Source organism: Cynocephalus volans, chromosome 2, assembly GCF_027409185.1.
Source record: "Cynocephalus volans isolate mCynVol1 chromosome 2, mCynVol1.pri, whole genome shotgun sequence".
NCBI lineage: Eukaryota > Metazoa > Chordata > Mammalia > Dermoptera > Cynocephalidae > Cynocephalus > Cynocephalus volans.
In genome coordinates this window covers 199,199,678-199,222,737 of record NC_084461.1, presented here as the reverse complement: position 1 = coordinate 199,222,737, position 23,060 = coordinate 199,199,678, and the positions used below count along the sequence as shown (strand labels likewise).

At 41.5% G+C, this 23,060-nt stretch overlaps 2 pseudogenes; both read left to right on the top strand.

Moving 5' to 3' along the window:
* Nucleotides 1–2,082: 2,082 nt before the first annotated feature.
* Nucleotides 2,083–4,853, top strand: LOC134370522 (ret finger protein-like 3; annotated as a pseudogene).
* Nucleotides 4,854–16,063: 11,210 nt separating this feature from the next.
* On the top strand, nt 16,064–18,317 carry LOC134370366 (ret finger protein-like 3; annotated as a pseudogene).
* Nucleotides 18,318–23,060: the final 4,743 nt, after the last annotated feature.

Here is a 23,060-nt window from a genome sequence, read left to right as displayed (position 1 = left end):
TTTGTCAGACCATGCCTGTTAAGTCTGTTCAAGAGACATGGGGATTTCTCCTATTCTATTTCAACCAAATATTAAAGAGTCAGTATCTATCCATATAGATTAGTTGCAGACCCCGTTGCTGCAAAAGGAATATTAGATAAAAAATTAGATAATATTTAGATTATCTCATACTTAGATAAAAAGTAATAAGACTTCCTGAGAAGTATTTTCTAAAAACTCATTATGTGATGTTCCCAATACAAAGAAATAATAAGTACTTGAGGTGATAGATATTGCAACTACCCTGATTTGATCGTTACACATTGTATACATATAACAAAATATCACATGTATCCCATAAATATGTACAATTATTATATATCAATTTTAAAAGGTAATATTTAAAAACTCACTAAGTGGACAGAATCATTTCTTCCAAAGTATTTTTTCTCCATGATTGCAAAGATGTATTTTCCGATGTTTGTTAAACAAACAAGAAATTGTCCTGAGACCGTTTAAAACTGGACGATAACTTTTCTTTATTAAAATTAAAGAGTGTAATGGAAATAAGATATGTAAAGTTGCAATAAATCATATCTTGGGTGTTTTATTCAAGCCTAAAATTCGTTCCTACTGATCAGCTATTTCATACTTTTTTTCTTCTCTGTTGTTCTTAAGAGTGTATGCGTTTTGAATTGGTTGGTGGCTGATAAAAGTGTGAACCTCGAGCATGTCCTGTCTATTAGAGAGATGTACTTCAAAGTCCAATGTAACCACTATCTCATAGCTTCTTTTTTTTTCTTTATCTCAAATTTGGAAATGTTTGGAAATGCACAAGTGTAATGAGAACTGTAGTCTTTACTTCTGAGATAGGAAATCACAAATAATTTATATATAATCTTACTATGTTCCCTTCATGATGTGGTACCACAACTTTTCACCGTTCCTTTTGTTCAAGACCTGAGACTCTCTGAGTCACCTAATGCCATGAGGAATCATACTTAAAGAAGACAAAAGTTAGGTTCTTTGAAACAAGGTATGCAAAAGAAAGAAATTCAGTTATTTTGTGATAAACAGTAAATATGTGGTACATTTGTAGGTGGCAAAAACAGCAAGATGACATTCAAATTACTTGAAATTTGAAAACAAATTTGTAAAGATCCCAGGATACACAAGGAGATTAACAGGAAAAAATTCGGGATTGGTTCAAATGAAAGAAAATACAATTTACTTGCTGCTCACAAATGATGGAAAAAACTCTAAAATAAGCTTGTGAAATTAATATGTTAGGTCTAACCTAATATAAAGGGATGGCAAATTAATCTAATCTTTATATTAAAAAACAATATACTGTCAGGATTAAGAATTTTACTAATATTACTGTTAACTGGAGATATATCAGCAATAAAAACCTCCTTCCCTGCCATAATCAAATCAAAATCAGATCAGGTTACTGAGGCGGGGCAGGGTGTGACTAGGGAGGGAGAGGGGAGTCTGGCCAATAAAAGGCCCGTGCACGTGTCTTTCCCACAAGACTTGAAAGACTGGTGCAAGCAGCTGGAGGACAGAGGAGGTTTCAGCACAGAAGAGGTGAGTCTCCTGTTGTCCGTTCTGTTTTTCCTTTTCAGATATCTAGAAATGGCAGTTGTGACAAGGAGGGATGAGAGGAATTTAGTAATTGATTCAACAAATGCTGTTGAGTGCTGGCGCAGTGTTTGAAAATCACACACCGGATCCCCCCACTCTAGGAGTGGCAGGAAGTAAACTTGACATTTGAATTCCAAGGCTGCAGAAAGGATGCATTTCCTACGTTCATAAAGTAATTTATTGCTTGGGTTACTCTAGGAGAAGGTGAAATGCCACCACCTTCACTGATTCTCACGTCGATGTTGCCATGGAACATGTCCAGGCACATCTGTTGGCACAGCTGGAGGGTCCTGATGCACGTGGACACTTCCTTCACCTTAGATCAAAGCACAAGAACAATTTCTTTTTTCTTTCTAAATAGAACTTCAAATCTCTGAAGACAGGGAGTGTGGGATTTAGTATGTGCACTCTCATGATCTCGCTCTAAGTGTGACAAAATTGGAACTCACTGTGTGCATGTAAAGATTGTCACTTGTCACAGCTAATAGTTATTAAACTCATGGAAATTCTCTTCCCATGTACATTTTCTCCCTGGCAGTGGACATGGCTGAATCCTTACAAGAAGCAAGCAGGTGTCCCATGTGCCCAGCACATCTTGAAAGACCCATGCACCTGAAGTGTGGATGCAGCTTCTGCCTCAACTGCATCAATTTATTGCAGGAGGAGCTCCATGGAGAGGGTTTCTTTTGCTTCTTCTGCCCTGTTGTCTCTCAAAAGAATGACATCAGGCCCAATCGGCAGCTGGGGAAGCTGGTGTCCAGTATCAAGGAGCTGGAGCCCCAGCTGAGAGCAGTTCTACAGATGAACCCACGGATGCGGAAGTTCCAAGGTAAGGGACCTGTATGCCCTGCCCCCTTCCCACTACAGGACCAGGGAAAGTCATCTGTGCAATCAGCTCTCCATTCCCTATGGGGATCAGCTGATGTCTGTCACCTAAGATTGTTATGCTCCTCAGCGTCAGTGGTTCTGAGCCCTGACAACACATAGAATCACCTGGTGACCTTTAACAAAAAATATTTCTATGGCATGGCTTAGACAAAGAATTTTCACAAATTAAAGTGCTGAAATTACCTGGGGATCTTGTTAGAATGCAGATTCTTGACTGGGAGAGTTCAGGATTGCTGATCTTGCTGGCTAGGGTACCAGGCTTACAGTAGCAAAAACTTAGAGCAACTGAATCTGAATTTCCCTCTGGCTGAGATGCTCAGGTGTCTAATGTTAAAATCCACCAGATAATTCTAGTGTGCAGTCAATGTTGGCACTAATTGCATTGAATGACCTTATCCCATGGTTGGAAGAATTTGGTTTGAGCTCCCATGGTGGTTGTTCCTGGGTGTGTAGGGCGAGTTGCAGACTCTGGTCTCCTCGTCTGTGGACCATGGGCTTCAACAGTGGCCCTGGCTACAGAAAATACTATCAGACTCCATAACTCTGGGAGGAAATGACATTTAAATAAAGAAATTATGGCCAGCCTGGGCAAGGAATTATACCATGAAATGAAGGAGGGTTTCTATGATGTCCCTGACACTGTTGGCTTCTGCACCGTGTCTTCTCTGACACACACACGTGATTTCTGCTCATCCACTGACCTATATCTAACACTGCATGAAGTATGGAGCAAAGATTCACTCTGTCCTAGTTATCTTTGGAACAATCTTCCTTCTTTCTTGTAAATGTTCACTCAACTTATTTCATCCACTAATTCACCACCTGATGTCTTATTTTAATCTACAAAATCTACATTACTGATCACATCCATCTTTTGACATGAAGGATAAATTTTTCTGTAGTTTTTTTTTTTCTAAACTCTCCAGATAATTAATTTTTTTTCTAGGATACATCCATTCTTTCTTCCTCTTCCACTAAAGTTGGTGACTTCACCTTTCCAGTACATACCCATTGCCTTAAAATTCTCATCTATTTTATCTGCTGCCCTTATTTTCTACAACAAGCCGAAATGACTAATGACTTTTAAATACCTTTCTCTTGTCTCTGAAATATGAACCCATCGCCGGTGTTGTGCTCAAGACCTCATCTCTCATGTAGATAGAAAATATCTTTAACCTAGGTCTCCTTCCTTCAGCTGTTGGTGGACTTCTCCTAATGTCTAAAAATGGTCCCTCTGCCATTATATTGTCATCTGAAGAGATATCCCATCTCCTGTCAGAACTACAAACAAAATCAACTTGTTTACAACCATGGAAATATGCCCTAAACATTATTTGAACTGAAATAGTAAAATGGGGAAACAGAAAGGCAGTTCAATATTGCTAACATGCATTGACTGAATTGCCTTTTTTTTTTTTCATTAATCAGTGTGGGTTACAGTGTCAGCCTTCAGAGACCCTCCACTGTAATTGAGAGACAAGTTCAGTTAAGTAAACACATTATATAATGTTTAAAAAAAATAGAAAAAAGAAAAGAAAAGAAAAGAAAATTCCAATGTGAATGAGTCATATATTGCTACAAAGCACACCTATGATCATTTGAGTTAGGTGGAGAGGTTGGGGAAGTTGCTTCCTGAAAAGTTCTGATTTGGGGAAAGAGCAGAATTAAAGAAACTAAAGCCAGTGAGATGTTTGGGACTTTGCAGTAGACCAGAAGAATGGGCTACATTCTGTCCATTGGCTGAGCTGCTGCTTTTTCTTTTCCCAGTGGATGTGACCTTGGATGTTGACACAGCTAACAACTTCCTCCTCATTTCTGATGACCTCAGGAGCGTCCGATGTGGGTGGGACAGACAGAATCGGCCATCGCTTGCCCAGAGGTTCGACTGTGCAGTCTGTGTCCTGGGCTCCCCTCGCTTCTCCTCTGGCCGCCATTACTGGGAGGTGGACGTGGGAACAAGCATAGAATGGGACCTGGGAGTTTGCAGAGAATCTGTTCCCCGACAAGGACGGATCCAACTGACCACAGAGCTGGGATTCTGGACTGTGAGTGCGAGGGCTGGAGGCTACTACTCTGCCAGTTCAATGCCTCCAGCTGCCCTCTGTGACTTTAGGTTCCAGCGAGTGGGGATTTTCCTGGATATGGGCATGGGAAACGTTTCCTTTTTCAACACTGAAGATGGTTCTCACATCTTTACATTCACGGGAGTTTCTGCTGAAGAGCCACTGCGCCCATTTTTTGCCCCTTCAATCCCACCTAATGGTGATCAGGGTGTCCTGAGTGTCTGTCCTGCGATGAGTCCGGCCACTGCCAGGTCTCCAGTCCACCCTGGGAAGTAATGAATAAACCCCCACTGCAGAGAAACATGAACAGAACATTACATGGTGGTTAGACCTAGGAACTTGCTGATTAATACAAATGTCATGCGAAGTAATAACAGAAAATTATAGAACATTTCATAAATGTAATTTATCTAATTAGATTAAGTAGAATATAAGTTGAGATCTAAGTATTAATTACTGCCACCATCAAACTCATTGGTTTTTGTATTTATATTGTTTCCTATAGATGTGTTCTGTATTGTGAGATTAATTTCCAAATTTTTTACTTTTTAATCTCTGTAAATTCAACTTGATATATTATGGACATTCAGTTATCAACTAAATAAATATTTGCATGTAACTAAATGGTTTGTGTTAGTTTCTAAATGATAGGGATCAATACCTTTCATTCATAGTAAAATGTGGGTGTGTGCTTTTGAGTGAAGAGAACTGAATAAATGGCTGTGTACTATCCAGGACTGAAAAGACAATTTCTCACCACCGCCACTTAGTGTAGGGGACATGTTCTTGGACTTGTGCTCCCTGATATTTAAAAGGATAATTCAGCCCCTGGAGAAAGTACTATTTTCTCTCGTGTGCTGCTGGGAGCACCTGACCCTGCTCGGACACCCCTCCCTCCTCTTCTCCCTTGGTGTCCTCAGTGCGGGGCCCTTCCTCCTCCTGACACAGACCTGGTCACTGTGGAGACGGCATGCTGGGTGCAGTTAGTGACGCTCTTGTCCCAAGTCATTTCCTCACACCAAGGATCTCTTGAACCCAGCACAGGCTTTTGCAGCGCTTCCTCTGCACTTTAATTCTGTAGCAACCTCCACATGCGATCTGTTCAGAACCATTACAGGCGCCCAACACTCTGACTTGTTGGCACTGTGAGCTGATGTGAGAGACGCCCTGCTGCACAGCCACGTGAGTGTGTTGGGGACGTGGGAAGCGGTATTAAATGATGGAAAGGCAAACTTTCAGTACGGACAGGGAAGTCCCAGGATACATACATGTGTCGTGACTACCCTCGTGAAGTTTCCCAGGATCTGACCTCATCACTCCTGTGGTTTCAGATAATCCAGTGGACGAAATAGTAGAAGCAGGAGTAGAAAAAGGAAGAAGCCAAGTGAAAGCACAACTTTAGGTAAAACCCAAGTATTCCTCAGCTTCTCTTGGGACTCCTTATTTGACTCATGCATTATCTAATCTAATATTTTAGGAGAAGTGTGTTTAAATCCTGTGATATTTGGGGATTTCAGCATCTTGATGTTATTTATAACTAGTTTAAACCATTGTGATCTGAAAGCATGTTTTTATGATTTATATACATTAAAATTTGTGAAGGTGTGTTTTATGGCCCAGAGTATGGTCTATCCTAGTGAATATTCCAAGTGGGCTTGAGAAAAGCAGCCTGTGTGTGTCGACCAAAGATCTCAACTCTGAGCCAGGTACTGAGAACTCTGCTGCCATCTGGTGGTTGTAAGAACAAACTACCTGACAAAGCTCCCCTCAAATCCCCTCACTGTCTGACTCCCCAGACTCTAGACAGACTCAAAACCAAGGAGCCCATCCTTCCCCTCCTACCTCAGCAGAAAAGCTCTGTGGGAGCATGTCTGTCCACTTCTGCTCCTCTGGACAAAGATGCCCAGGTCAGAAACACCCACATGACCCTCCCACTATCCACACAGGGCCCCTGCTGTACACCCCAGAGTGTGACATCGGACCCTGGGAGCCCTCAGAACATACTCGCCATTGAAGGATATACAGAAGTATAGACAGAGGAAAGAATAGGTAAGTCAATAATGAGTGAATTTATTCACTTAACTTTAAATTATGGAGGGGTCATTACAAACCAGGTGCTTAGAAGTTTATGGTCATAACAGGGAGAAGCTCTCCTTAAATGTCAGCTCCTGCTGAGAAATATGGTGAATGGAACATGCTGGAAAAAGAAATAAAGTGGAGACCCGGGGTTTGGTGCTTCTATGCATTTCTCTGATAACGTAAAGAAAAAACTAAAGATGCAGAAGAAATAATTGAAAATTTCAGCCCTAAACTGCTGCTGTTCAAGGTGATTTGCTTATTTTGTCTTCTCCTTTTTAGCAAATGAGGAAACTAACGTCTTTGGCTTTTGAGGCTTCTGCTGGATTAGGCAGAACAGTGACACTTTATTTCTGCCTTCCTTTGCTTTTTTAAAAGAAACGGACTGAAGGCTCACAGGCAGGAAATCACTAAATACATGATTAAATCAGTAAATGAAGCACTGGCTTAAATACAGCAAGTAAATGTCCACTGAAGGGTTTCTGGGAAGCTCAAGTGTAAGGAACAGCTGTGCTGTTTGTCTGTCCAAAGACCTCACCCCCTCTATCAGGTGACAACCCCAAGTACCTCCTGGAAAACGACCCCACTCCACCATAGCCAGTCCTGGCTTGAAAGGGGGCTGCCAATCAAGATTGCTGCCCTTCCACAGGTAACCAGTGAGACCCTTCTGGGTGTGTGAATCTCGAACCAACTAACCCCAGATAGGTCCCGTGTGTCTGATCTCCATCTTCTTCTAAGTGGGCGCCTCAGCCGAATCTTCTGTCCAGCAAGCTCCCCTAAACTGCAGAAAAAGCCCAGTCAGTTCTGAGTCTTGGAACCACACGACACTCTGAAAGATTAAGATGGATCTCATAAGGTACAGAAAACCTAACCTTCCCATTCACCACTTGCTGTTACTACACAATTGACACAGAGGCAGCCGTCCCCGTGGTTCTTTCTGAGACTCAGGAGTCACAACCCTCGTGTCTGCAGGGTTCCATCCGTAGTGCAGGTCAGCCCTGCTCAATGTGGGAGGGGGCACTCAAGGGGTGACTACCAGGAGGCGGGGTCATTAGAGGCCATGCTGGCTGTCACATCTGTCCTCAGTGGCCATCTCTGATACCCCAGGCTGGCTTGGGTTTTTCTTCTTGTTCCCACCCATTACAGCTTGTGCCCCTGCAACTCAGTAGTGTGTACCTGTCTGTCCCCTTGTCCCTTGAGCCTGGGCATAATGGTTAAGTGTGATTGATCTCTGGGGCCCTGGCTCCCAGCACAGCCTTCACTCATCAGGCCTCTGTTGAAGGACTCATTGCAGGAGTGAACCCAGCAAGCTGGGCCTGACCCCAGGGAACAACTGGAGGAGACTCCACACTAGGGGGAAGCCCATTTGGCATAAACAGGACTTGGGTACCTGTGAGCACAGGCCAGCAATGCTGCTAATCATCCCACAGTGCACAACCTGCATTCTTCCCCCAAGATAGATTTACTTATCCCAAAGTGTCAGTAGTCCTCGGGCTCAGACTGTGCCTATTAGGTCTGTGTAGAAAATTGGGGAATTCCAGTGAGGCCTTTTAACCACACAATAAGGGGTTAACATCTGCCCATATGGAATTTAGTCACAGATCCAGTTCCTGACAAAGGAATAAAAAATGGTCTCATATTTAGATCAAGAAATGTAATAAAACTCTCTGAGAAAGGTTTTCTAAAACCTCTCATTTCTTCCAAAATTTCTCCTCTGTGATTTCAAATGTGAATTTTCGGAAGTTCAACAAAAACCAGAAATATCCCCAAACCACCTTGAGGCTAGACATTAATGTTTGCTGTTTTGAATTTTTTGTCAGAACATACGACAGAAATGAAAGGCATTCAAAGTTCCAATAAATCATATGCTGTTCGTTTTTATACAAGACTAAAACTCAAAGCCACATAATACATATAATTTATAAGTTAATTTTACACGTTTTTGAATCCCTTGTTAATCCTAATAGAATCTGCCCACTTTGGTTTTGTTGGAAGCTTGAAAAAGTGTATTTTTAATGCACTCTACAGTACACAGCATTTATGATATGTGGGAAGGGAATATACCTCAAAGTCGAATGTACCTACTGCTTATTGTAATTTTACTGTCTTGTATATTCTTTCATTTGCTTATCTCAGGTTTGGAAATATTTAAAACTGAATACATATCACTTACATAACAAGAATTATAATCTGTACCTCTGAAATAGAAAGACAGGAATATTTTGTACAGTATATAATTTTGATAGAATTAAAATATTAGATAAACAAATAGGAGAAAATAGGAAAGAAATCAGATTAATTGCAAATTAAATTAAATTATAAATACTGATGTATATATATGTTTTGCCAGAAACCATGTATTTTGGGTCCACAATCAAGGCCACACCTAGTCCCAGCTCCCAAGTGCGGTGTCTCTTTGAGGCAAGTTGAAGAACACAGAAATATAAGTAAATTAATCACCAGTTCTTCTTAGTGTGTTTACAAATTGTCCCTGTGAGAATAAAATGGAGAACAAGACTTGTCTTGATACTGATGGAAATGTTTTTGTAAGAAGAAACGACTCCGGGTGTGTGTGTGAGGGGTAGTTTAGCGGGTTTTCTCCAGGTCAGTTGGACCTAAAGGTTTTGAGTCAGAAGCAAGGTCAGTGTCAACCCATGGAAGCTCCTAAAAACATTGGCTGTGTATTTAAACCGCTGTAATTTCACATAATCTTCTAAGGAGCAGGAAGTCAAGTTAGGTCTCAGGAGATGAGAATGTTTAGTGAACTGAGCAGTGATAGTGTCGTATTAGTCCTGGCCCCACGGTGGATGTTTCAGAAAATAGAACAGACGCGGGACCCACATCAGCACCTGGGAGCACCTGGTCCGTTTGTGAACGTCTGCACAGCTCCACCTGCGGGTAGCTGCAGCTTTCATTATCACTACGTAGTCAAATATTAGAGGGTGTACAAACGTCGCTAACAAACAGAAACCTGCACGGGATCTTAGGAACAGACCATTCGAATTACACTGGAGTCCAGTAATTTCTAAAGATATTGAGTATAATTACATTTTGTGAACTGTCCTTATGACCTAATCATCTCTATAAATTTCAAAAATATTTAAATTGGCTTCATTATTTTTTACCATTAAACTTTTACATTGTAATTGAGGGGAAAACAAGCTGAAAGCATTTCTTGTTTATAATCATTTATTGGCAATAAAATCAAGGAGAGAAATTTATTTCCTAAGATGGGAATAAATCATGGCCAGATTCCAACTCCCTTTATGTTAGACTACGGTTCAACATGATCTTCCTGGACTATGTTTCTAAATACTGTTCAGGTTGGTTATCCAAATTGACTCATTCTTGACATACCCAAACTTAATCAGAGTCAAGATTCCAGCGGGGAAATGCACTCAGGGGACATAGCACATGCTCCAAATAAAATTTTCCACAAGCCCAGCTGCCAAAATTGCCTGTTCTGACCCTAAGACTAGTTTTACCTAGTAGTGGCTGAAGCAACTCAGTCATGAATCTAAGATTAATTTCATCTATTGCTGTTACTCCCCAATCAAAGCCTGCCAACCCCCCAAAACGTCTCTAGTGCCAATGAGTTTTCTTTCAAAGCAATATGTAGTAGTTCTCTCTCTAATAAAACTCCCAAACCTTTCTTTGGTCTTTGGACCTCCTGGAGACCACCCTGTGTGTATTCAATTGCGATCCTGTTTTTCCTAAACAAGATAGTTCCTTAGAGATTCATCCGTATAGTTCTATTTCTGTTTGACAATACTTTAGCTAAATCAAGTGACAATTTATACGATTAATTAGTTCAGGGTTTAAGAGAACAACACTGAAAAACAGAAGCCATCAATATTAAATTAAGAGTTTTTTAACCCACCATTGTATTGACTAAAGATTAAGCATGAAATCTTTATACACACACGTATGTATGTATATAATATATATAGTACCTATATATATATACATAATTCTATAAAATATACTATACTATATGTTATATATAATAATAATATAATATAATATTTAAGTAATAAAAAGTAGGATATCTAGATTTAATTTTGTTTATAATATATAATCCTCCTCATACAGGCAAAGGCATAAATAAAAACAAATGAAAAGCAATGCACTGTGGAATTTGCTAACACTTATAAAAGAAATTTCTTAAAATGCTATTTTTTATTTGTTTAAATTAATTAATTAATTATTATTATTATTATTTTACATTCTAAAATGTTGTTGTGGAGCAGTTGGGGGGGAGGGGGAGAGGATGGGAGGAGGAGGAAGGAGGGAGGTGGCACCTCCCTCATTCCAGCAGGGAAGCCCTGGATGCTTCCAGTGGTTGCTCAGTGGTCATTGCTGGCCTGGTTGCAGATGTCAGGGGTGTGTGGCTGAGGCCCTTGGCCCCCCACTGCCCTGGCTTGGGAGCCGGGGGTACTTCCGGCAGCAGCTCGGTGGTCATTGCTGGGCTGGATGTGGATATTGGAGGGGCATGGCTGAGGCCATTGGCCCTCCCCAACCCAGGCTTAGGAGCCTGGGGGGCCTCCCGTTTTTCTAGGTTTTACAGGCATTCTTTGGTGGTGTTAGACCTTTACCAGTTAATATCAAACTTTGTCTCTGGTCAGTGGGTATTTTGTTTTTTCTTTCAGTTCTGTATTGGATTACTCACTGCTCCCACCACTTAAACTCTGCATTGGAACCAATTTGTTGTCCTTTGCTTACTTCTAAAATGGGGGAACTTCCTGCAGGGACCAGTACTGAAGCCCTGTGGTTGAGCTAAATTGCTGCTTTGCTGCCAATTCACCCTGGAGGAGAAGGCTTTTTATGCAGCTCAAGTTTTAATGATTGATTTTGTAGGTACTTCTGTGTTTCATGAGGTTCAGTACACGTGGGTTGTGTAGAAACTCTGGCCTGGGCTTGAGTTCTTTCAGCAAACTGCACCCCCTGCAGTTCTATACTACTGACCAGTCTCTACTGAGTGGTCCTGTGCTGACTGGAGGGCAGATCAGATGCCTATGCTGTGCCCTAGTGTTCCCCTGGTGGGTCCATCTCCCCCACCCCCTGAACTCCAAACACTTCTCATGGGGCCACCCATGTGCTGGTCCCTTGCAATGATTCACCAGCCAGCCTCTGAGTGGTTCCGTTTTTCAGTTGTCTGTGGCCCCTCACTCCTATGTGGGTCCATGGGAACCCTGTTAGTGGTCTTGCTAGCCTGGGGGTCACCAAGTCCCTCTTCTCCCTTGCAGCCTCCAAGCAACTTCATACGTAGGGCACAGCAGTGGTTTTTGACAACTCTTGCTCCTGTGCTCAGCAGCTCCAGCCTTGAAGTGGTTAGGGCTCCAAACAGTCAGAGCAGTCCTTTATTTCTCTCATTGTGGCTTCTCCTACCTTCATGCATGTGGAGTATACTAACATTTATAAGGCAAATGTATTTCACAGGGCCTAATTTCCAAAGCCCTGTAGTCTCAGGTATAACCTAACTTTTAAAAATTACATATAGAAATGTTAACCTTGCAAAAGACAGGAAACTTTCCTCAGACTAAAGTCTCTGTTATAGATAGAGAATTGTAACACAGCAAAATTGCTGGCTCAAGGACAGATGTCCTTGGTTAACCTACTGATTGATATGTAAAAATACTGGAGAAATTGATGTAGGGAAAAACAGTATTTGCTAAGAACAAGCTTTTGTTGGTAGATCGACTTAACCTTTTGCAAATTGCATTATGGAATGTCACTTTGTTATTTCACTGATGTTACCTGCCTCTATTGTTAAACTATACTTTGCCATAACTCCACCTATGTTCCTTTTCTGTAACTTTCTGGCCTGGAGAATAAATACTGAGACAGAATCCCAGTTCAGGGTTAATTTCCCAAAGGAGGAATGCCTTTCTCTTGAGGGTTCCAGGAAATTAACCCCTTAGGGGTGTCTCACTGCTCAGAAGAAATGGGCTTTGAGTAATCCTTTTTGCATCTCCATCACCCCGTGTGAGGCAAAGCAACACATGCACTCGGTAGGTCTCTCTTCCTCTTCCCCTGAGCTCTAGCAGCTCCAGCTTGACAGTCCTTGATTTTTAATAGTTGTAAATTGGTTGATTGTGGGAGAGGGTGACACTGGGTACTGCCTATTCTGCCATCTTCATCTGAAGTCCTATTTTTTTTAACTTGAAGTTCAATATTGTGTAAAAATGTAATATAATTTGGAAATTTTGTTTCTTAATAACTGTATGTAATATCCCATCATTTACAAAATTAGTTAGATAACATACTAAGCAAAATCTGCAATCTTGTCACACCTGGTCTTCCATGCCTCTTGCTCCTGATGCCCGTATTACAGCCCAGACACACCTGTAGCTCCCTCTGGCTCTGAGCAGGTGAGACAGCTCCTCACCCCTGGACCCCCATCAACCCTCATTGGGTGCTGTAGAATCTTGGACATTCACCCACAAATCCTGTGTTTGACCCAATTCGCAGAAGGTCCCACCCTCTCCTTCCATAGCTGGAGTCTGCCCTGCCATTGGTCAAGCTGCTGCCTGGCCAGACCCCTCAAAATGGGGCTGTCCTCTCCCTGCACTTTCTGCTTTGTGGATCCATTGCAGGCATGTGACAGCTGCCAGCTCCACCCCATCATTGCTCCAAGGCATCAGCTTCTTACTCTCTGTTATTTTCCCCAAACCGTGGTTATCTTAATCCTGGGGGTTCCTTCCAGCCCCCTCTGAAACACAACATTCTCACCACTCCACTGCTGGAAGTCCTGTTGACGAATACTCACATCACACCACAGGTTACACAATGCTGAGTCCTTGACACTTAGCGAAAATCTTGTGAATTTGCCCATTAACACGGTCTTCGGGTTCCTGAATTTCCTACAAAGTAAATTTACAGGATTAATAAACAGCCTCAGTGGTTCATGTCTCCTGTAACATGCCCGTACCCTCCTTCCTGCCCAGAGATGAGTCTGTTTGGCTGAGAATATTCCACTGAAACTCAAAGCCCAGCTCAATAGTTGCCTAGGTGAACTTTTCTTTGTACCTCAGGATATATTATTTCCTCCATCTATTGCTTTTTTTGTAAGAAATTGAACACCTATTTCACAGAACACTGTTCACAATTATTAGTTTGAGTTGTGTCTTTTTTTCAGTTTTTCTTAATTAGAGAATACATGAGGGCTGGACTCAGTCTTTACCTTTGGTTATGGAATAATTAGAGAATCCAGCAAAATGTAAACTACAAATGATCATGTTGTAAATAAAATGCAATTTAACCCAATCACTTAAGGTTAACCTGGCCTCTTACACTATATATCCTGAGTCTTTATTCTCACTGCTCAGATACTGAATCCTTAGGAATCATCTAATCCCGGTATAAACCATGTTTCAATAGGACCAAAATTAGGTCATTGAAAAAATATATGAAGTACAAAGAAAGAATATTATTAAATATGTGATACATTTTCAAATGGAGTAAATGGTAACATTACATTCAAGTTATTTGAAATTTTGAAATAAAGCTGTTATTTTATAAATTAAGTAAAAAGTAATTTAATCACTTAAATTCATCTAGCCTCTTCCATGATGTCTGTTTACTCATCATTTATTTCACTTAAGACTTTAGTCTCTCTGAGTCATCTAAGGCAATGAGGAATCATATTAAAGTGAACAAAATTAGGTCTTAAAAAAATGTTTGCAGAAAGAGGAAACTCGTTTAATATGTGATAAATTATGAGATAGAGAAAATAGTAAGATTATATTCGAATTATTTGTAATTTTAAAATGAAGCTGTAAAGATCCCAGTACACACAAGGGAATTAAAGGGAGAGGATCCTGGGTTGATTCAAATGAAAGAAAGTACAGTACACGTGGATGTTAATTTCTATGTGAGGACAGGAGAGCCGCAAGAAAACGTTCCCTGTTCTTTGACTCTGACTTGTATCCTAACCCTCTGTAAAGTACTTAAAAACCAACGAAGAGTTTAATGGTCATTTTTCACAATTTAAAATTTTTATGAACTATCAAAAATTTTTTGAACCAGAGATAAGCAAATGAAAGTAAATAAAAACTACCTAAAATGTTTTAAATGGGATGCCCATCCATTTCACGTTTGATTCTGATGTACGAGAGTTTTTCAAAAAGTTCATAGAAAGATTCGCATTATCTTTTAATTCTATCTTTTTTAGAAACTTTTTGAAGTATCCTTGCATATGAAGTTAAACCATTTTATAAAATTGCAAATGCAATCATACTGAATAGTCTGTTTATATATATACATTTTTTTTTTTTTTTTTTTGTGACCAGTAAGGGGATCATAACCCTTGGCTTAGTGTCGCCCACACCGCACTCAGCCAGTGAGCGCACCGGCCATCCCTATACAGGATCCGAACCTGCAGCCTCGGCACTCCCAGCGCTACACTCTCCTGAGTGAGCCACAGGGTTGGCCCATAGTCTGTTTATATTTATAAGCAAAGCTTTAGGTGTGTAATATACATCAGCGGAATCACTGCTACTGACAAATGATTGAAAAATCTCTAAAATAAGCTTGCGAAATTAATATGTTAGCCCTAATCCAATATAAAGCAATGGCAATTTAATCTTGTCTTTAAATTAAGGAACAATATACTGTTGGAATTAAGGATTTAGAAAGGTTACTATGAATTGGAGATACATCACCAATAAAAATCTCATTCTCTCCTGTAAATAACTCAGAATGTGATTAGGTGACAGAGGTGAGACAGGGTGTGACTAGGGAGGGTCAGGGTGTGACTAGGGAGGGACAGGGTGTGAGTAGGGAGGGGGGAGGGAATCTGGCCAATAAAAGGGCCGTGCATGTGTCTTTCCCACAGACCTGAGCTACTGGTGGATGCAACTGGAGGATAGAGAGGTTCCAGCACAGAAGAGGTGAGTCCACTCTGTCTTTTCTGTTTTTCCTTCTCAGATGTCTAGAAATGGCAGTTGTGACATAGAGGGATGAGAGGAATTTAGTAATTAATGGACTCAACAAATGCTGTTGAGTGCTGGCGCAGTGTTTGAAAATCACACACTGGATCCCCCCACTCTAGGAGTGGCAGGAAGTAAACTTGACACTGAGCTCCAAGGCTGCAGAAAGGATGCATTTCCTATGTTCATAAAGCAATTTATTGCTTGGGTTACTCTAGGAGATGGTGAAATGCCACCCCCTTCCTGATTCTCACATCGATGTTGCCGTGGAACGTGTCCAGGCACATCTGTTGGCACAGCTGGAGGGTCCTGATGAGCATAGATCCACCCTCCACCTCAGTTCAAAGCACAATGACAATATGTGATTTTTTTTCCAAATAGAACTTCAAATCTCTGAAGACAGGGAGCATGGGATTTAGTATGTGCACTCTCGTGGTCTTATCCTAGGGATGACAGAATTGCAACACAATAACTCTGTGCATGTGAAGATTGTCACTTGTCACAACTAATAGTCATTCAAATCATGAAAATTTACTTCCATGTGCATTTTCTCCCTGGCGGTGGACATGAGTGAACCCTTAACTGCAGTAAGCAGATGTCCTATCTGCTCAGCCTACCTTGAAAAGCCAGTGCACCTGAAGTGTGAATGCAGCATCTGCCTCGACTGCATCAATGCACTGCAGAAGGTGCCCCGTGTGGAGGGCTTATTGTGCCCCTTCTGTTGGGTGATTTCTCTCAAGAATGACATCAGGCCCAATCGGCAGCTGGGACAGCTGGTATCTAGTATCAAGGAGCTGGAGCCCCAGCTGAAAGCTGTTCTACAGATGAACCCAAGGATGCATAAGTTCCAAGGTAAGGAACCTGTACGCCCTGCCCCCTTCCCACTACAGGACCAGGGAATGTCATCTGGGCAATCAGCTCTCCATTCCCTATGGGGATCAGCTGATGTCTGGCACCTAACATTGTTATGCTCCTCAGTGGCAGTGGTTCTCAGCACTGACAACACATAGAATCACTGGGTAATCTTTAACAAAAAATACTAGTGTCTATGTCTTGGTGTAGACAGTAGATTCTCAAAACAGTGTGCTCTAATTACCTGGGGTTGTTAGAATGCAGATTTTGAACAGGGAGATTTCAGGATTGCTGATAGTGCTGGCCTGGGGACCACACTTAGAGTAACGAAGACTTAGAGTAACTGAATCTGAATCTCTCTCTGGCTGAGATGCTCAGGAATCTGGAACAAATCCCGCAGATAATTCTAGTGTGCAGTGAATATTGACACTCACTGCACTAAATGACCTTACACCAGGGATGGAAGCGTTTGTTATTGAGCACCTGTGGTGGTTTTTCCCACAGGTGTAGGGTGAGTTGCAGACTCTGGTCTCCTTGACTGTGCACCACGGGCTTCAACAGTGTCCTTGGCTACAGAAAATACTATCAGACTATATAACTCTGGAGGGAAGGGACATTTAAATGAAGAGATTATGGTTGGCCTGTGCAAAAAATTGCACCTAGAAACAATGTTGGGTTCCCATGATGTCCCTGACACCATTGGCTTCTACACAGTTTCTTCCCTGATACTCATGATTCTACTCATACAGTGACCAATACCTGACCTTCTGCATAAAATTAGGAGCACAGGTTCTCTCTGTCCTAGTCATCTGTGAAACACTCTTACTCCTTTCTTATAAGTGTTCACGCATCTTATTTCATCCAGGAATTCACTGTCAGAGATCGATCACCTGATCACCTGATGCCTTATTTCAATCTACAAAACCCACACTGGTGATCACATTCATCTTTTAACTTCAAGAATAGTAGGCTCTGTAGATTTTTTTTTTTTTCATTTGCTCCAGACAATTCTTTTCTCTAGGCCAGACTCACCCCTTTCTTCATCATGGTGACTCATTAAAACGGGCAGCTTCACCTTTGAACCACGTACCCAGTGCCTTGAGATGCTCATTCATGCCACCCTTCTTCTCTGCACTTAGTCAGTTATTACCAATAACTTTGAAATACCTTCCTCTTGTCTCTTAAGTTTGAGCCAATTACCATTGTTTATCTTAAAACTTCACCTCCCATGTACTATAAAAAATATCCTTTCATCTAGGATGTGCCTATATTCTGTCCATTTGTTAAGCTACTTGTTTTTCTTTTCCCAGTGGAGGTGACCTTGGATGTTGACACGGCCAACAACCGCCTTCTTATTTCCAATGACCTCAGGAGGGTCCGATGTGGGCACATCAGACAGAATCGGCAATTGCTCCCTCAGAGTTTTGACACTGGAATCTGTGTCCTGGGCTCCCCTAGGTTTTCCTCTGGCCGCCATTACTGGGAGGTGGACGTGGGAAAAAGCACAGCATGGGACCTGGGAGTTTGCAGAGAATCTGTTCCCCGACAAGGACTGATCGAAATGTCTCCAGAGAGTGGATTCTGGACTGTGAGTTTGAGGGGTGGGCACTACTTCTTTGCCAGCACAAAGCCTCCAACTGCTCTCTGTGTGGACCTTAAGTTACAGGGAGTGGGGATTTTCCTGGATATGGGCATGGGAAACATTTCATTTTTCCATGTTGTAGATGGATCCCATATTTTTACATTCACTGGAGTTTCTGCTGAGGAGCCACTGTGCCCATTTTTTTCTCCTTCAAATCACCTTCTGGATCAGGGTGTCCTGAGTGTCTGTCCTGTGATGAGCCCGGCCACTGCCAGGTCTCCAGTCCACCCTGGAGAATAAACACCCACTACAGAGAAACATGAGCAAAAAATTACTTGTTGGTTAAATCTAAGAACATTCTACTTGCTGTAAAAATTATACAAAGTTATAGCAGAAAAAATATGAATCATTCCATGATGTAATTAACCTAATTAGAATCAGTAAACTATAAAATGAGTTTTAAATAGTAATGATTATCACCACCTAATTTGTTGACTTTTGTGCTTATATTTTGTTTTCTATAGATATGTCCTGTATTCTCAAAACAGCTTCTAAATGTTTTACTTTTTATTTGTGTAAGTTCAATGTACTATATTATGGATGTTATTAAATAAACATTTGGATATAAATGAATAGATCGTGTTAGTTTCTAAATAATAGAGGTGCAGTACATTTTATTCATTGTAAAATGTGTGTATGAACACAGAACTGGATAAATATTTAAGTACTATCCAGAACTGAAAATAAAACTTTTCACCACCACTACTCAGTGTAACTCACATGTTCTTGGACACGTGCTCATCTGCATGGGAGATGCTAATTCACTCACTGTAGAGTGTACGGTCTTCTCTCGTGTGCTGCTGGGAGCACCTGACCCTGCTCGGACACTACTTCCTCTTCCCATTTGGTGTCCTCAGTGCAGGGCCCTTCCTCCTCCTGACACAGACCTGGTCACTGTGGAGATGGCATGTTGGGTGCCAGACAGTGATGCTCTTGTCACCAGTCATTTCCTCACACCAAGGATCTCTTGAATCTAACACTGGCTTTATCAAGTGCTTCCTCCGCATAGACAAAATCAACTCAAAATCATTTAGAGGCTTAAATGTAAGACCAGAAACTGTAAAACTAGTAGAAGAAAATGGAAAAAGATTTTTGACACTGGTCTAGGCAATGATTTTTTTTGGATAGGACACCAAAAACACAGGCAACTGGGATTGGATCAAACTAAAAAGCTTCTGAACATCAAAGGAAGAGGCAGAGTAAAGAGACAACCTACAGAATGGGAGAAAATATTTTTACATCATAGATCTGATAAGGGATTAATATGCAAAATATATAAGGAACTCATACAACCCATTAGCCAAAAATAGAAAATTTTTTAAAAACCTTATTTTAAATATAGGAAAGAACCTAAATAAACATTTCTCAAAAGATGATATATAAACAGCCAGCAGGTATACAAAAGAGTTCCCAGCACCACTAATCATTAGGGAAATGCAAATCAAAATCACAACTGTATATCACCTCACACCTGTTAGATTGATTATTCAAAAAGACAAAAAAAAAAAAAAAAGTATTGGCAAGGATGTAGAGAAAGGGGAACACTTATACACTGTTGATGGGAATTTAAACTGGTATAGCCTTTATGGAAAACTGCATGGATGTTCCTTCCTTAAAGAATTAAAAATAGAACTACCATATGATCCAGCCATTTCATTTCTAGATATATGTCCCAAAGAAATGAAAAAAAGGTATGTGCTCTCAAAGAGGTATGTGCTGTCCCATGTTCATTGCAGCACTATTCACAATAGCCAAGATTTGAAAACAGCAGAAGTGCCTGTCAACAGATGAATGGGGAAAGAAAACACAGCGCATTCACAATGGAATGCAATTCAGCCTTTAAAAGGAAAAATCAGGACCTAGGGGTGGGGAGAGAAGGAAATCTTCCCATTTAAGACAACATGGATGACCCCGGAGGACATTACGCTAAGTGAAATAAGCCAGCACAGAAAGACAAATACTTCATGTCCTCACTTATATGTGGAATCCAAAAGAGTCAAATTCATAGAAGCAGAGAGTAGAATGATGTGTGTGAGTTGGGGGTGGGGAGAACAGGCTGCCTTTGTTCAGGGGTGTAAAGTTTCAGTTATACAAGATGAGTCAGTGCTGTAGATGCACAGCACGGTGACTACAGGTCACAGTACTCTATTTCATGCCTGAAATTTGCTAGGTGGGTAGCTCTTACCTTTCTTAACGCCCACACCCCACAAAAAAGAAAGTAGTAACACATGAGGTGATATGTCAATTAGCATGACTGTGGCAATCACTTCACCATGCATACGTATATCAAAACAGCAGGTTGTACACCTTATATATATATACAATTTTTATGCCAATCATACGTCAGCAAAACTGCGGAAGAGCATGCAGCCTTTCCCGGGGCCACTGTTTGCAGACCCCGAGCCAGAGCATTCTGTGATGAGCTGGTAGCTCCACCCGAAGACTGACGGGCATTCTGGAAGGACAGAGCAGACACTTCAGAAGGAAACAACGCATTTCTGTTCCAAGGGAAATGGAGGCGAGGGAGGAGGCAGCTGAGACACGGTCTGTGTGTCAGAAAATGAGCTTCTGTGTGAGCAGCTGTGAGAAAACGTGCACGACTGAAAAGGTGTGCGTGAGTGTGCGGGCTGGGGTCGGTCAGCTACACGCAATGTGCACACTGACATGGGACGTGCGGGCATCTAGGCTGTGGCATGGAGAAAATTCTCGAGCACGTGTCTGAGAGAAGGTGTAGGTGACAGTGTGACAGTGTAAGAAAGAGCGTGGATGACGCGTGATCGGCTCGCGCGTGTGACTAGTGTGTCCTGTGAGAGTGGGAAATGCGTTCAGACTGAGCAAATGCGTTCAGTGCTCATGGGTGTGAGTCCCCAAGCAAGAGCCTGTGCGTGTCAACCAGAAAGAGCTGAACCCCAGACCGGGAAGGCCGATCTCTGCTGCCATCTGCTGGCCGTGAGAACGAACTACCTGAGAAAGCTCCCCTAGGTCCCCTCTCTGCCCAGGTGCCCAGACCCTGAGCAGAGCAAGTCAAATCCCTCCCGCCCCACACACGTCAGCAGGGAAGCTCTGAGGGTGTGTGTCTGTCCACTTCTGCTCCTCTGGACAAAGATGCCCAGATCACCGGCATGACCCTCCCACCATCCAGATATGGTCCCAGCTGCATAGCCCAGAGTGTGACATCTGACACTTGGGGCCCTCGGGACATATCTGCTATTGAAAGACAAAATGAAGTACATAGAGCTGGAATGAATAAATGAGTCATTAATGAATGAATTGATTCTCCTTAAATGTCGGTTCCTATTGAGAAATATGGTGGCAAGAATACTCTGGAAAGAGCAATAAATAGGGAGACTTTGGGTTTGGTGATTCTGTGTATTTCTCTGATACTGTAAGGAAAGAAAGAAAAATGCAGAAGAAATAATGTCATATTTAAGCTCCTAATGTTTATGGCTTCTGCTGTTCTAGGTGATTAATTTATATTGTCTTCCCCCTTTTGAAAAACGAGGACCTTGAAGAGAGAATTAAACTCTCTGGTTTTTAAGACTTCCACTGGATTAAGCAGAACTGTGACATTTTATTTTTGTTTTCTTCTGCTTCTTTGAAAAGAAATGAAGTGAAGGCTCAGAGTGATAAAATCATTAAAGACGTGATGGAATCAGTGAAATGGAGGGCCTGACGTAAATGAATAAATGACCACCAGGCTAAGTTGTGGAAGACCAGGATCTGGAGGATGGAGGGCTCGATGGAGGGGTCCACCTCCCCATCTTTAGTAAGCTGGGACCATCTCCCTGCAACCCCACCCTGAACTCTCCTTCAGGCCGGCTCCCCATGCCCTTGGGGGCCTCGGTCTAAACATCCGGACAAATGCAATATGAAAGGACCTCTAACAAAATATTTTCACAATGTTCAGTTAGAGTCGTGTATTTTATTTTTCAGTTTTCCTTAATGAGACAACAGGACTTGAGTGCTGTAATGTGTTTTGTAATGTTTGATTTGATTTGAAATAAGCAGAGTAGCCAGCAAAACCCAGCAAATGATTGCTCAGGAAGTGAAAGAACTTAATTCAATCTTCTCAGTATATGACCTAATCTTCCGCAGCCCACCCCCACGAGTCCAGGATTTTCATTCTTACTCTCCAAACTTGGCTCACCTAGAAGTCATCTGAGACCACAAGGAAACTTATCTGAGGACTTTTAAAAAAGAAATACATCTCCTTTTATGTAAGTTGTGATATAAGGAAAATAGTAAAATTATAAAAATATCTTTTACGTTTGATACGGTGATTAAGAAACACACACACATATACACGCACACAAGACCTTGAATGGCTGGCTGGATGACTGTGAACAGGTTGCCTGGGAACAGGTTTTGGGTTTATTTACCAAACTTCTAAACATGCATCTTTACAATCGTGGAGAAAAAACCCTTTTGAAGAAGTGATTTTGGTCTAGTGAATGTGATTTTAGGAAAGACTTCTGATTATGTCTAATTAATTTCCATGATCTAAATATAAGATGGTTTTACTTTGTGGATAAAAGGTAGTTGAAACTAGTTCCATTCATTGCATAAGGATTAATAATGGTCAAATATTTTGTTTTAAAAGTTTGTGTCCAAATTCCAAATCCTGTCATACACAGATTTAACATTCAAGAGCTAATCTAGAATAAAGAGTGTGTCTGTATTAATAAAGATACACCCACCTTCGGGATAAATTGCTCTCTTTTGCAGCAAGGTCCAGGGAGCGGAGTGATTTATTAAGACAGCAAGTGCTGTCTGAGGCCAACTCAATGCCAGGTATAGCGTGTGAACTTAGAGAAACTGGGTCCTCTGCTCTAGGGGCTGTAGGCAGGACTAGATTCTCAAAACCCAGACTGGAGATATGACATATTTTCCCTTTTCTCAGTCAAATCACAGCTTGGGATGCTCTAGGAGATAGTAAACTGAGTTTCCTTCATGGACTTAGTCAACCTGGCAGCTGCTGCTATG